Genomic DNA, 12,014 nt, shown 5'->3' on the forward strand with positions numbered 1-12,014 from the left:
ACAAACTGGAGAGCTGCAGACAGGCCAGACCGTTCAGATGCGTCTTCAGAAAACAAGGTAAATGAGTGCTCTCTGGGTTTCTTTTTGTATTTGCCTTGGGAATTCCATTTTGCTTTTCAAAGGATCCTCAGCTGCTTCTTAGATTTTTGAAAGGGTTCAGATGAGACTCCTAAATCCGAGGAGTGGCTGGTTACTTCCCATCAAATGCCCCAACACTCTTGGAGCTTTGGTTTAATGGGTTCTCTTTGTTGAGTGTCAATGAATGTATTGTCCTGTAAATCAAGTACCCAAGGCCAAATTAGTGACAGAGAGCGGCTGCAGGGGAGCAGTGGGGGCCTTGGTTTTGAGGTTTTGAGGCCTGAGTCTAATGGCCCCAGAGCCACTTACTCCAGCAGGCTGACCCCCGGCCACAGATCCACACAAAGGAGCTGGCGGAGGGGGGAGGGGCTAAAAGCAAGACCTGTATGATGGATGCAAGGCATTTACGATTCCTGCTGATAAGACAAAAGTAACAGGAAAAGCAAAAGACCATCTTCCTGGATAAAAGACTTTTCTTTTCAAATCTGCGCCGGCCATATGGAGTCTCTTTCACCATGGCCCTTGCTGACGCTGTCCTTCTTGACCAGCTCAAGCGTCTTCCAGTCTTCTCTCTCCATGTTTTCTAACCTAAGTGCCATTTGCAGGTTGGCTTTCACTCCCCAGGCAACAGCAATAATGCATGTTCCTTCTGTATTCACGTCTGCAGTAATAGCTCTTGGGACCTGAATAGGGGCTAACGAGGCCTCTCTAAAACCACTGAACCCTGGAAAGGAAGGAGACAGAGTGTCTCTGTCCCTCTGCCAGCCTGGGAACAAACAGAGGTCACATCTCTGCTTTCTTGTAGAAGCGAGGAACCTTTTCTTGGCATCAGTCCTCACCATACTACGTCACCTCGGGCGGAAATCATCAGCCAGAGTCGGCCTTGTTTGATGTGTGAAACTCATTCGGAAACAGGTAAAAGAGAGAATCACAGGACTTGCCTGTTGGAATACAATGTGAAAAGGAAAAGAAATGGGAAACATTGAAAGGACCCTAAAGTATTAGTAAGAAGGAGAATAGTGATGACAAAGGTACATTATTAAAACAGTGTCTCTCTACTCAGCTGCAGTTTCATATGGACAGCGTGCATTACAGGAGTAAACAGCTCATCCACCACGTCTATCCGCTTGCAGTTGAAAAGAAACAGGGGCTTCTATGAGTGCCCTGTTTTTAGATTCCACATACAAGTGACACAAGACGGTATTTGTCCTTCTGTGTCTGGCTTACTTCACTCAGCATAATGTCGTCCAGGTTCATCCATGTGGTTGCAAATGGCAGGATTTCCTTCTTTTTAAAGTTCATGATATTCTCTTGTGCGTATGTCTTCACAGCACATATAGGATGGTGGTTGCTGAGAGCGGGAGATGTTGGTCCAAGGGTATGAGGTTTCAGTTATTAAACGGATAAGCTCCGGAGACCGAATGTAGGATGCAAGGACGGCATGTAACAATATTGTGTTGCGCCCTTGACATTTGCTAAGAGGACAGATCCGAAGTGTTCTCACCACAAAAAGGAAGTACTAACTACGTGAGGTGATGAATGTCTTAATTAGCTTGATCGAAGTCATCATTTCATTTCACAACCTATATGTGTATGAAACGTAACATTTTACACCTTAAAGATGTACATTTTTTGTCAATTACCTAATGAGGCTGGCGGGGAGTTCTGGGGGGCCAGCTCGAGAGTAGAGCATGAGCTCCCCAGCACCCGTGGAGTGTCAGGATTCTGAAATGGCAGATGCCAGGGAGCAACAAGAGGATCTGTGGCCCTGGTGACAGACAAGGGACACACACGTGGGAGGTAGATGCGCAGCCATGAGGGTATTGCTTGACCTGTCTAGAGAAAGATGGTACAGAGCAGGTGAGCAGTTACCATAAAGACAAATAATGAGGTAGACAAGTTAGGACATCTTGTTCCCTCTGCCCTCCTAGGTTCTCTGACTGGGGCAGCCATAAATTAGACTGACAGAAGACTAAAAGGAGAAAAACAAAGAGATTATTAACATATGCATTGTGCATACACACGGAGGCACTCAGAGATGAGTAGTAATCTAATGGGGGGTTAGAACTTGAGTTTATAGAGCATCTTGGCAAAAGAACAATACATTTGTAGAGAGGTGACAAGACAAAGGAAAAGAAGTTTGAGTTCCTAGGGCAGCAAATTACAGGGAGGCGAGTCTCTGGGGAGCTAGTGGGAGATAAAGCCTAGTTAGTGAGGTTTGCTGTGTGGACTCCTCTGTGCCATCTCTGGTCTGTTCAGGATCTAAAGATGTCTCCAGTGGTTAACTTCTGTCCTTCCTGGTAGAGAAGGGGAGAGGGGGACACCTTTACAGATTTACAGGGGAGGACAGAGAGCTTTTCCTTCTGTCTGTTTCTTCTCAGTTCTGTTTGGTTTAAAATAATCCTTCTGTCCAAGTGGCATGCTTTGGGGTGATATAGTCTGCTACCCTACAGTGGTAAGTAAGTTCCAGTAAAGATTAAGGAGTATCAGGTGTTGGTAAAGAGTTCAGGAATATTCTGTGACATCACTTTTTTTTTATTAAATTGAATTAAATTTAATTTCTTTATTTTTTTTTAATTTGAGCATAGATGACACACAATGTTACATTAGCTTCAGGCGTGACATCCTCTTGAAAGTAAAGAACACATTTATACCTTGCATCTCCTGACACAAAGAAGGAAGCACACTGCTCTCTGTATGTGGCTCTTCGGTTTGAGAGCCAGTGTAGTCTGAATCCAGAAATTCAAACTACTCCAACCCAGTATCAAGTGCCTGGGAGGGTTGCTGTTTTGGAGAACGGCCTGGCACAGCGATAACTTTGAAGCAGGTTCAACATGAGTTAAAGGAACCCTCCGGCTTGAGCCATATGAAACAGCAGATCCTGCTGTGGTCATTAGAGGGCTGTGTAGACCGCTGCTAAGCCTCAGTCAGAGCGTTACAGCATAGACCTCCAGGGTCTTGGAGCCTGGTCCACTTTCTGCAACGGAGAACCTGTGATTTCTGGATGCAGTAGAGGAAGTGGAACGAACACTCTGAAAGTTCGGTCCTGGAGGGGCAGGGGTAACAGCTGCAGCCGTGTCCTTACCAAGCCATGCTGTGGCATGTTTGTCTGTGTTTCTGGCTGTGGAGATTCTAACCCTCTGGAAAACTCCGTGGACTGTCCAATATTTGTACAACAAATTCCTTCACAGCTTAGACCATCACAGTTGGTATCTGTTGCAAAGAATCAAAACATTGAGCAATGGTAATGATTACCCCAGCTCTGTTGCTACAGAAGTTTTCTAGGGGTGCAGGAACACAAGCTGTTCCAGGATTGGGTCAAAGTGTGCCATGGGTTAGAAATCATATTGTGCACTGCGCTCATGTTTCACACTAAGGAATGAGTCTCCCAGAGAGATTAACTGCTTGCTCGAGTTCACATGAGTACACAGGGTCTTAGTAAAAGAACCCATATCTCCTAATGCCCAGGGCCCCCTCGCTTCAGGTGCTGTTTCTTTACCTCTGTAAACACACAAACTGAAATGACTTTCTTGTTCATTTTAGTAACCTCCCGGGACCAAGTTGGATATTATCCAAATGGAGGTCATTCCCCTCATGTCTGAAAAATAATGGTGTTGCTGTTTCTTGGTGGCTATCGAACTCTATAGATTACTTGTACAATATGATAAAGGACTTTAAAATGTTTGCAGTAATGATAATTGGGTCAAGGGTATATCAAGGAGTTAATCAGAAGGGTTTATTAATTAGCATATCTGCAGTGGAACCATTGCAACTGATTAATAACTTGGTAGTGTGGAAGGGAATTTGAAGTTTAAAAATCAATGACCCAATCGACAGCACTGTGTCTTCCAGATCAATTACACTGAAGCTTTTTTAGAGAAATCTCAGGTTATTAATCATCAGCCCAATAGCCCTCTGTATAAGTTGACCAAGGTAATGTGTGCATAGGGGAAAACAGCTAGAATCTCCCCAGGAAACGTCCTATGAATTTATTTATGTTAGAGAGTATCTTCCTATTCAAATTGAAATAGCTGCACTGTTTAATTTTAGTTTTAAATAGCAACAGCAATTAGTCCGCCAAAAGAACTAATTGCTTGCAAATTTTCGTATTTAAACACAAAGCCATTTTTGAAATGACAGTACTGAACATTTCAAAGTCTAGGCAAACAATGATTTTTAAAGTATTGAGTTACGCATAATTTCATAAGATTTTTCAGTAATTATAAAACAGTAAAGCAGTGGCTTCAAAAAATTCAAGGGAAGATTAAAAGTCATTATTACTTTTTAAATCTTTTATTTTTGTAAGTAAGAGGACATTTTAGAGTGTGATTATAATCACTGCCTATGTTAAACAACATATTCCTATTAACAAACACATCACTTGGCATGCAGGCAAACTCACAACAGACTTGTAATGCAATCTAATCCTGAAGATCATCGTTATTTTTCAGAGCTGCAAAATGATAAACTTGTTTTTTTCTTCCCATTTAAACCCACTTCACAACCACCCCTCCTTCTTTTGAAAGTACCTCAGGTGATTAGTTCACAGAAATAGAGTGGATGACCATCATAATCCTTTCTTTCATAGGCTTGCCAAAATTGTAGAATTCTCAGAATTAAAATGGGCCTTTTTGGGTAGAAAGCTGTTCTTAGAAGGCCCTCCCTTCTCCTTAGTCTTTTTTTTTTTTTTAAGATTTTATTTATTTGAGATAAAGAGAGAGAGAGAGCACAAGCAGGGGGAGTGGCAGAGAGACAGCGAGAAGCAGGCTCCCCGCTGAACAGGGAGCCCGACTTGGGGCTCGATCCCAGGACCCCAAGATCATCACCCGAGCCAAAGGCAGATGCCTAACCAACTGAGCCATCCATGTTTCCCCCCTTCTCCTTAATCTTATTTCAGAGCTTATGACCAAGACCTTTGGAGCTAGCCAGACTGGAGCAGAGGTAACTTTGGGTAAATTACATACTCTTTTCAACATCAGGGTCCTCATCCATAAAATGATGGAACACTGTGATCCATCTCATCTAGTTATTGTCAGGATTAAATAAGATAAGCATATAGTGTAATTACTCAATAAAAATGTGCTCAGTGGGGCACCTGGGTGGCTCAGTCGTTAAGGGTCTACCTTTGGCTCAGGTCATGATTCCGGGGTCCTGGGATCGAGCCCCGCATCAGTCTCCCTGCTCTGCAGGAAGCCTGCTTCTCCCTCTCCCACTCCCCCTGCTTGTGTTCCCTCTCTCGCTGTCTCTCTCTGTCAAAAAATAAATAAAATCTTTAAAAAAAAGCCTTTAAAAAAAATGTGCTCAGTTTTTGTATTAATATTTTATTATAATGAATAAAATGACCATACATTACAGAAATTAGACACAGGAAAGGTATTTTGTGAACCCCTACTCTGCGGTAATGGCAAAGCAAGGTAACAAAGAAAAGAATTGCTAACAAGAGATAGGATGGGCCTCTAGACTGAGCAAGTATGATGTGCTCACTCACTTCCTGAGATTTCAGGGTGTCTGGGCAGAGATAAAAGGTATTAGGAAGTGAAGTGGACAAAACAGACACCTTATCTATCTACTCCACCATTTTGTCAAAGACTGCTTATAGTTTAATTTGGTAGCTATTTTTAAATTTTTGGTGACCTTAGGGCAGACTAAATAAAAGATTGAGTCAATTAATATATAGCCAAAACATGGAAGAAACCCAGTGTCCATCTATAGAGGTATAGATAAGCAAAATGTAATATATAGAGAGAGAATATTAATCCCTTATCAGATATATGAATTGCAAATGTTTTTTCCCATTCTTTGGGTTGCCTTGTTACTCTGTTCATTTTGTCTTTTGAGGCAGAAATTTTAAAATTTTCATGGAGTTCAATTTGTCTGTTTTGTCTTGTGGTGTCATATCCAAGAAGTCCAGCCAGATCCAGTGTCATGAAGCTTTTGCCCTACTTTGGCATTTTCTTATCACAACTGATGAAAACTAGAAGCAACCAAATCCAGTGTCATGGAACTTTTGCCCTATGTTTTCTTCTAAGAGTTTTATGGTTTTAGCTCTTATGTTTAAGTCTTTGATGCATTTAAAGTTAATTTTTGTATTTGGTGTGAGGTAAGGATCCAATGTCATTATTTTATATGTGAATATTTAGTTTTCCCAGGACCTCTTGTTACAAAGACTGCCCTTTTCCTATTAAATGGTACTGGCAGCCTTGTCAAAAATCACCTGACTACACATCTGAGGATTTATTTCTTGGATCCCTGTTCTGTTAGATTGACTTGTGTATCTGCCTTTATGCCAGGACTACACTGTTTTGATTGTGTAGTAATCAAAAATCAAATTACTGGAGTAATTTTTGAAGTCAGAAAGTATGTGTCCTTCAGCTTTGTTCTTCTTTTCTTTTTTTTTTTTTAAGATTTATTTATCCATTTTAGAGAGACAGAGAAAAAGCGATCATGAGCCAGGGGAGGGGCAGAAGGAAAGAATTCCATGCACACTCTCTGCCAAGGGCGGAGCCTGTATAGTGGCTCCATCTCACAACCCCAAGATCATGACCGGAGCCGAAATCAAGAGTCAAGCACAGAACCAACTGAGCCACCCAGGCACCCCTGTTATTCTTTTTTAAGATTGTTTTGGCTGCTTGGCGTCCCTTGTGATTCCCCATGAATTTTAGAATGGGTTTTTCTATTTCTGCAAAAAAAAGTCATGAGATTCTGATAGAGATTGCATTGAACCTGCTGATTGCCTTAGGTAGTATTGACATCTTGACAATATAGAGTCTTCCAGTCCATGATGGGTGTGTTTTTCTTTATTTCTCTCTTCCTTAATGTCTTTCATTGGTCTTCTGCAGTTTGCGTTGCAGTCTTCCAGCTCCTTGGTTAATTCCTAAGTATCTTATTCTTTTTGATGCTATTATAATTTGAATTGTTTCATAATTTCTCTTTTCGATTGTTCACTGACAGTGTATATAAATGCAACTGAATTGTGTGTTGAGTTTGAATCCTGTACTTTTGAATTCGCTTATAAACTCCTAATGATGTTTGTGGAGTCTTCAGGGTTTTCTACAGATATGATCATATCATCTGTGAATAGAGACAGTTTTACTTCTTCTCTCCAATTTGGATGACTTTAATTTCCTTTTCTTGTTCTGGCCAAAACCCCCAGAACTATGTTGAAAAGAAGAAGGAAAAGCTTGTTTCCTTGTCTTGTTCCTGACCTCGGAGGAAAAGCTTCTAATCTTTCACCATTGGGTACAGTTTTTTTTTTTTTTTTTTTTTAAGATTTTATTTATTTATTTGACAGAGAGAGACACAGCGAGAGAGGGAACACAAGCAGGGGGAGTGGGAGAGGGAGAAGCAGGCTTCCTGCCGAGCAGGGAGCCCGATGCGGGGCTCGATCCCAGGACCTGGAATCATGACCTGAGCCGAAGGCAGACGCTTAACGACTGAGCCACCCAGGCGCCCCTGGGTACAGTTTTTGCTGTGGGTTTTTCATATATGCAGAGAAAGGTCTCTCAAACAGAGATAAGAATTTATGAAAATGTAAAAACATCTAATAGGTCTAGAGACTAGAGAGCAGTGAACAAATTAAGAAATTTGATGTTCAAGAATGTAGTTGGATGTGGTGGGACTTTAAGGGTAGTTAAGATGAAAATGTTGGATAATAAAGGACAGTAGAATCTTGTACTGTGCAGGGTGACTGCTATCCTGCCCTGTAGGCCCATGGTTTTCGAACTTCCACATGCAAAATAAGGCAGAGTTTTTCATGCATTTTCATTTTAAAGTTTCGAAACAAAAATTACTTTGAATAAGAAGAAATCAGCGAAGTTTTTAAGGCAGTGAAAGGTGTGAAATTCTGTAGGCCAGAATGTGCTAGTGCTAATACGATTATAAGCTATAAGCGAAAGGCCAAAAATTCATGTCTAATAGACCACAAATAAAAATTAGTTAGATGGCCTGGGAGGGAGAAATAGAAATTTCAAGCAGACCAGATTAAATTATAAGAGCAACTCTTTTTTTTTATTTTTTTTTTTAAGATTTTATTTATTTATTTATTTGAGAGAGAGAGAGAGAGAAACAGCATGAGAGGGGAGAGGGTCAGAGGGAGAAGCAGGCTCCCCGCCGAGCTGGGAGCCCGATGCGGGACTCGATCCCAGGACTCCAGGACCATGACCTGAGCCGAAGGCAGTCGCTTAACCAACTGAGCCACCCAGGAGCCCCAAGAGCAACTTTTAATAAGCCATACATATATAGGTAAAATTAACAATGGGCCAATGGTTTAAACTAGCAAAGAGTTCAAATAGAAATGGTCTGGCTACCTGGAGTTCTGGAGCCTGAATTCTCAGGGTATCCAGTCACCTAAAGAAAACTGGATGAAAACACAGAATGTCAGCCAACCCAATGTCTTCATTTCAGAAACATGAGAATTAGCACTGCAAGTTTTTAAAAATCTATATTACTTAATGGTTTTGTGCAGATCAATTTGCCAGAGATTTTTTTCACCTCCCCTAGATCAGAGATCCCAGAGTATAAAATAAGCATTTTTGCTTCAAAAGAACAAATTGGTTTTAGAGAACACGTGGATGAAAGAACTCTGCTCCAAGTTTAGGAATCACCATCATCTAAAAGGGAGCATATAACCAGCATATAGATATTGTAATTGCTCTATAAACTTATCTATGCAGCAATTTTATTAAATGTCTCTAAGCTAACATATTCAACATACTATGCATTTCTTCCTATAGGTAAACTTACTCTCTACCCTTTATATTCTGAGGCAAAGTGATGATATCATCTGTACTAACCTCTCAAGGTAGACTTAAGGCTGTCCTCAAGTTTTTCATCTCCCCAGCCTCATCCCATCAAAGCGACCATTACTTCATTTGATTCTGTAAGCAAGATAGTCATGGGTTTGTTCTCTCCTCTCCCAAGTCAAATGTACTATTTTAATAGTCATTTATTTCAACCATACCCATTTGTTGGGGACTGAGTACCTTCCCCAGCAGCCACTTATCACATTTCTGCCATAGTTAACTTCCTTTAAAAGTCATGATGCCCTTGTTAGAAAAGTTGTGTTATTTGGAACATAACAAGAGTGCGGCCAGGAGGATGAAGCAGCTTGAAATGGGAGCATATGAGGAAGGGTAAATGAACTGAAGATTTTAGCCTGGAGAAGAGAGGACTGGAAAGCATGGGGATAGGAAACTAGAGAGGGAGAATATGTGGTAGTTGTCACCAAGCATTTTTAAAAAGTCATATAAAAGAGTTATCAATCTGTGTGTCCAAAGGAGCATATCTGAAACTAATTGGGAGGCAGTAGCAAAAGGATTTTGATTTTATGCCAGGGAAACTATCGATCAGAGCTAGCAAAAGGGGAAGGGGGATCAGAGAACCTTGGCAGGGGAGGTATTTAGAGGCTGGGTGATCAAGCAGGAAAGTTATTTTGGAAAGGAATTCTAGCAGTCAAAGTGTGTTGGGCTAGAAGACCTTTACAGCCCATTTTATGGAGATCTCTATGGTTCTCTGCATTCTGTTTTCTCTATACACTTGCTGTTCTTCTCTGATGGATATATTTGTGTTTTTCCCGAGCACGTTAAGAAAAGAGTGAGTTTTGTGAGCCAGTAACACTAAGGAACATTAATATTCTCTTTGGCAATAGATTTATGTCGAATAAAAGTGCCTTGATGCTAATGGAGAGAATATGTGCTTTCCAGTCTGGTACATACAGAGAGCTCATTAGTTCTAAATTTAGATGTAAGCTTTAGTGTTGGAGGGACTCCAAGTTTGACTAATACATCTGAATATGTCCTTGTTAGAAAAAAAAAATGATGGAGAATTCTATTTTTCTACTTTGGGGAGGGGGATGGAGAGGGAAAAACACACATGCTCTTTTATATCAGCTAATTCCATCTGCTCACAATTACTGAGTAGGTGTGCCAATCTAATGATGCTAAATACACAGTAGGTATGCAACTGATGCTTTTAGTTTGATAGAATAGTTCTTACTTGGCAGAGGTGAATCAGTTCACAAATTCTTTTTTTTTTAATTTGATTTTTCCTTTATTTTTTTATTATTATGTTAATCACCATACATTACATCATTAGTTTTTGATGTAGTGTTCCATGATTAGTTCACAAATTCTTAAGAGCATCTTGATTTAAATCAACAGCTGTACTTTTTTTCCATGGCAAGATCCCCCAGAATGAGGCAGTGGCCAAGGACAAGATGTCATTTTATTTCAACAAAGCTTTACTGAACACCTACCAGGTTTAAAGATAAGTAGGCAAAGGTAAACAGGTTGCTACCTTTAAATTTCTATTCTCAAGGAACTCAGTCTTGACAGACATAAAGCTCAAAAGTAACAGACATGTCACTACCCCTGCTCAAAAAGTCTGTTATTAAGCATAAATTCTCACAGCACTCTTAAAAAATAACTACATAGTTCAAAATTCTCTAAACTACATTGCCTAAAAGCATTCAATAACTTTAAAGAAAACAATTCAGTGTAGAATATACTTTCCCAAATATTTCCTCTCCATTAATATCAGAATAAATTATAAAAATAATTTGTCAAAAGTTTTGTATATTTTATGAATTATAAATGTTAAATATAAATTTTAAATAGTTTAAAATATTTAGTTAAAATTTTTATTTAAAAAAAAGTTACTTATAGGGAATGCCAAACCTCAACAGTGTTCTTATCATAATCCACCTTCAGGTTCTCCCTTCATTGTTATTAACAGGTAGAAAATGACACCATCAGACTTATCACTAGGAATAGTGATGAAGTGAGAGACCAACCACACTTCTACCCGGAGAACCAGCTGGAGTACCCTCAGATCAGGAGTAGCTGGGTAAAATAATATTCAGTTGACATTACAATCTAAAGAACAGCTGATACTACACTGGGATGTCACTATCAAACATTCACTTTGTTTCTTTCCTCCCAATATTTCCTTAATGACTCCACTGGAAATGGGTTGCCCTCATATTAGAACCTAATTTACAAGCCTACATTGACAAACACTTTTTCACATTATGCTCACTCAAAAATGCACTGGTGATAGTGTTTTAGATATTGTTAATATGTTAGGAAGAAGATGGTTATGGTGGTGATTAGGGACCGCCATAGTAAAGCAGGAATAGAAATGATACCTAGAGATGGGTAGGAGGAAAAAAAACACTTACATATAGTACTTTTTCCTCAAAAAAATCCACCTGGAGTTCAACAACATCATCAAATAACCAGATAAAATTAACACCTATGGACTGCTTCACCAAACAACAGCATAATCCACACTCTTCTCAAGCTCATAAGGGACATTCACCAAAATAGGCCACATTCTAGGCCATAAACATACCTTCACAAATTCAAAAGAACAGAACTCACACAATGTCTGCTCTTAAACCACAACACAATTAAACCAGAAATCAGTAACAGCAAGATATCTGGAAAAACCCAAAATATATGGAGATTAAACAACACACTTCTCAATAACACATGGATCAAAGAAAAAATCACAAGAGAAAATAAAAAGTATTTTGAACTAAATGGAAATTAAAACACGATTTATCAAAATTTGTGGAAAGCAATGACAAGGGGAAAATTTAAAGTGTTGAATGCACATATTAGGAAAGAAGAGATATATAAAATCCATAACCTGAGTTTATGTTTAGAAAACCAGAAAAAGAACTAATTAAATCCACAGTAAACAGAAGAAAGAAATAATATGAATTTGAGCAGAAATCAGTGAAATCGAGAAACAGTGAATAAAACCAAAACCTGGTTCTTTGAAAATACAATAAAATTGATAAAGATCTAACCAGGCTAACTAAGGGGAAAAAAAACAAAGAGAGGATGTCATAAATGAAAAAGGAGACATCATTGTAGGTCCCAGAGACAGTAAAAGGATAATAAAGGAATATTATGAATAACTCTTCGACCACA

The sequence above is a fragment of the Halichoerus grypus genome, chromosome 6 (genome assembly GCF_964656455.1).
Source record: "Halichoerus grypus chromosome 6, mHalGry1.hap1.1, whole genome shotgun sequence".
Classification (NCBI taxonomy): domain Eukaryota; kingdom Metazoa; phylum Chordata; class Mammalia; order Carnivora; family Phocidae; genus Halichoerus; species Halichoerus grypus.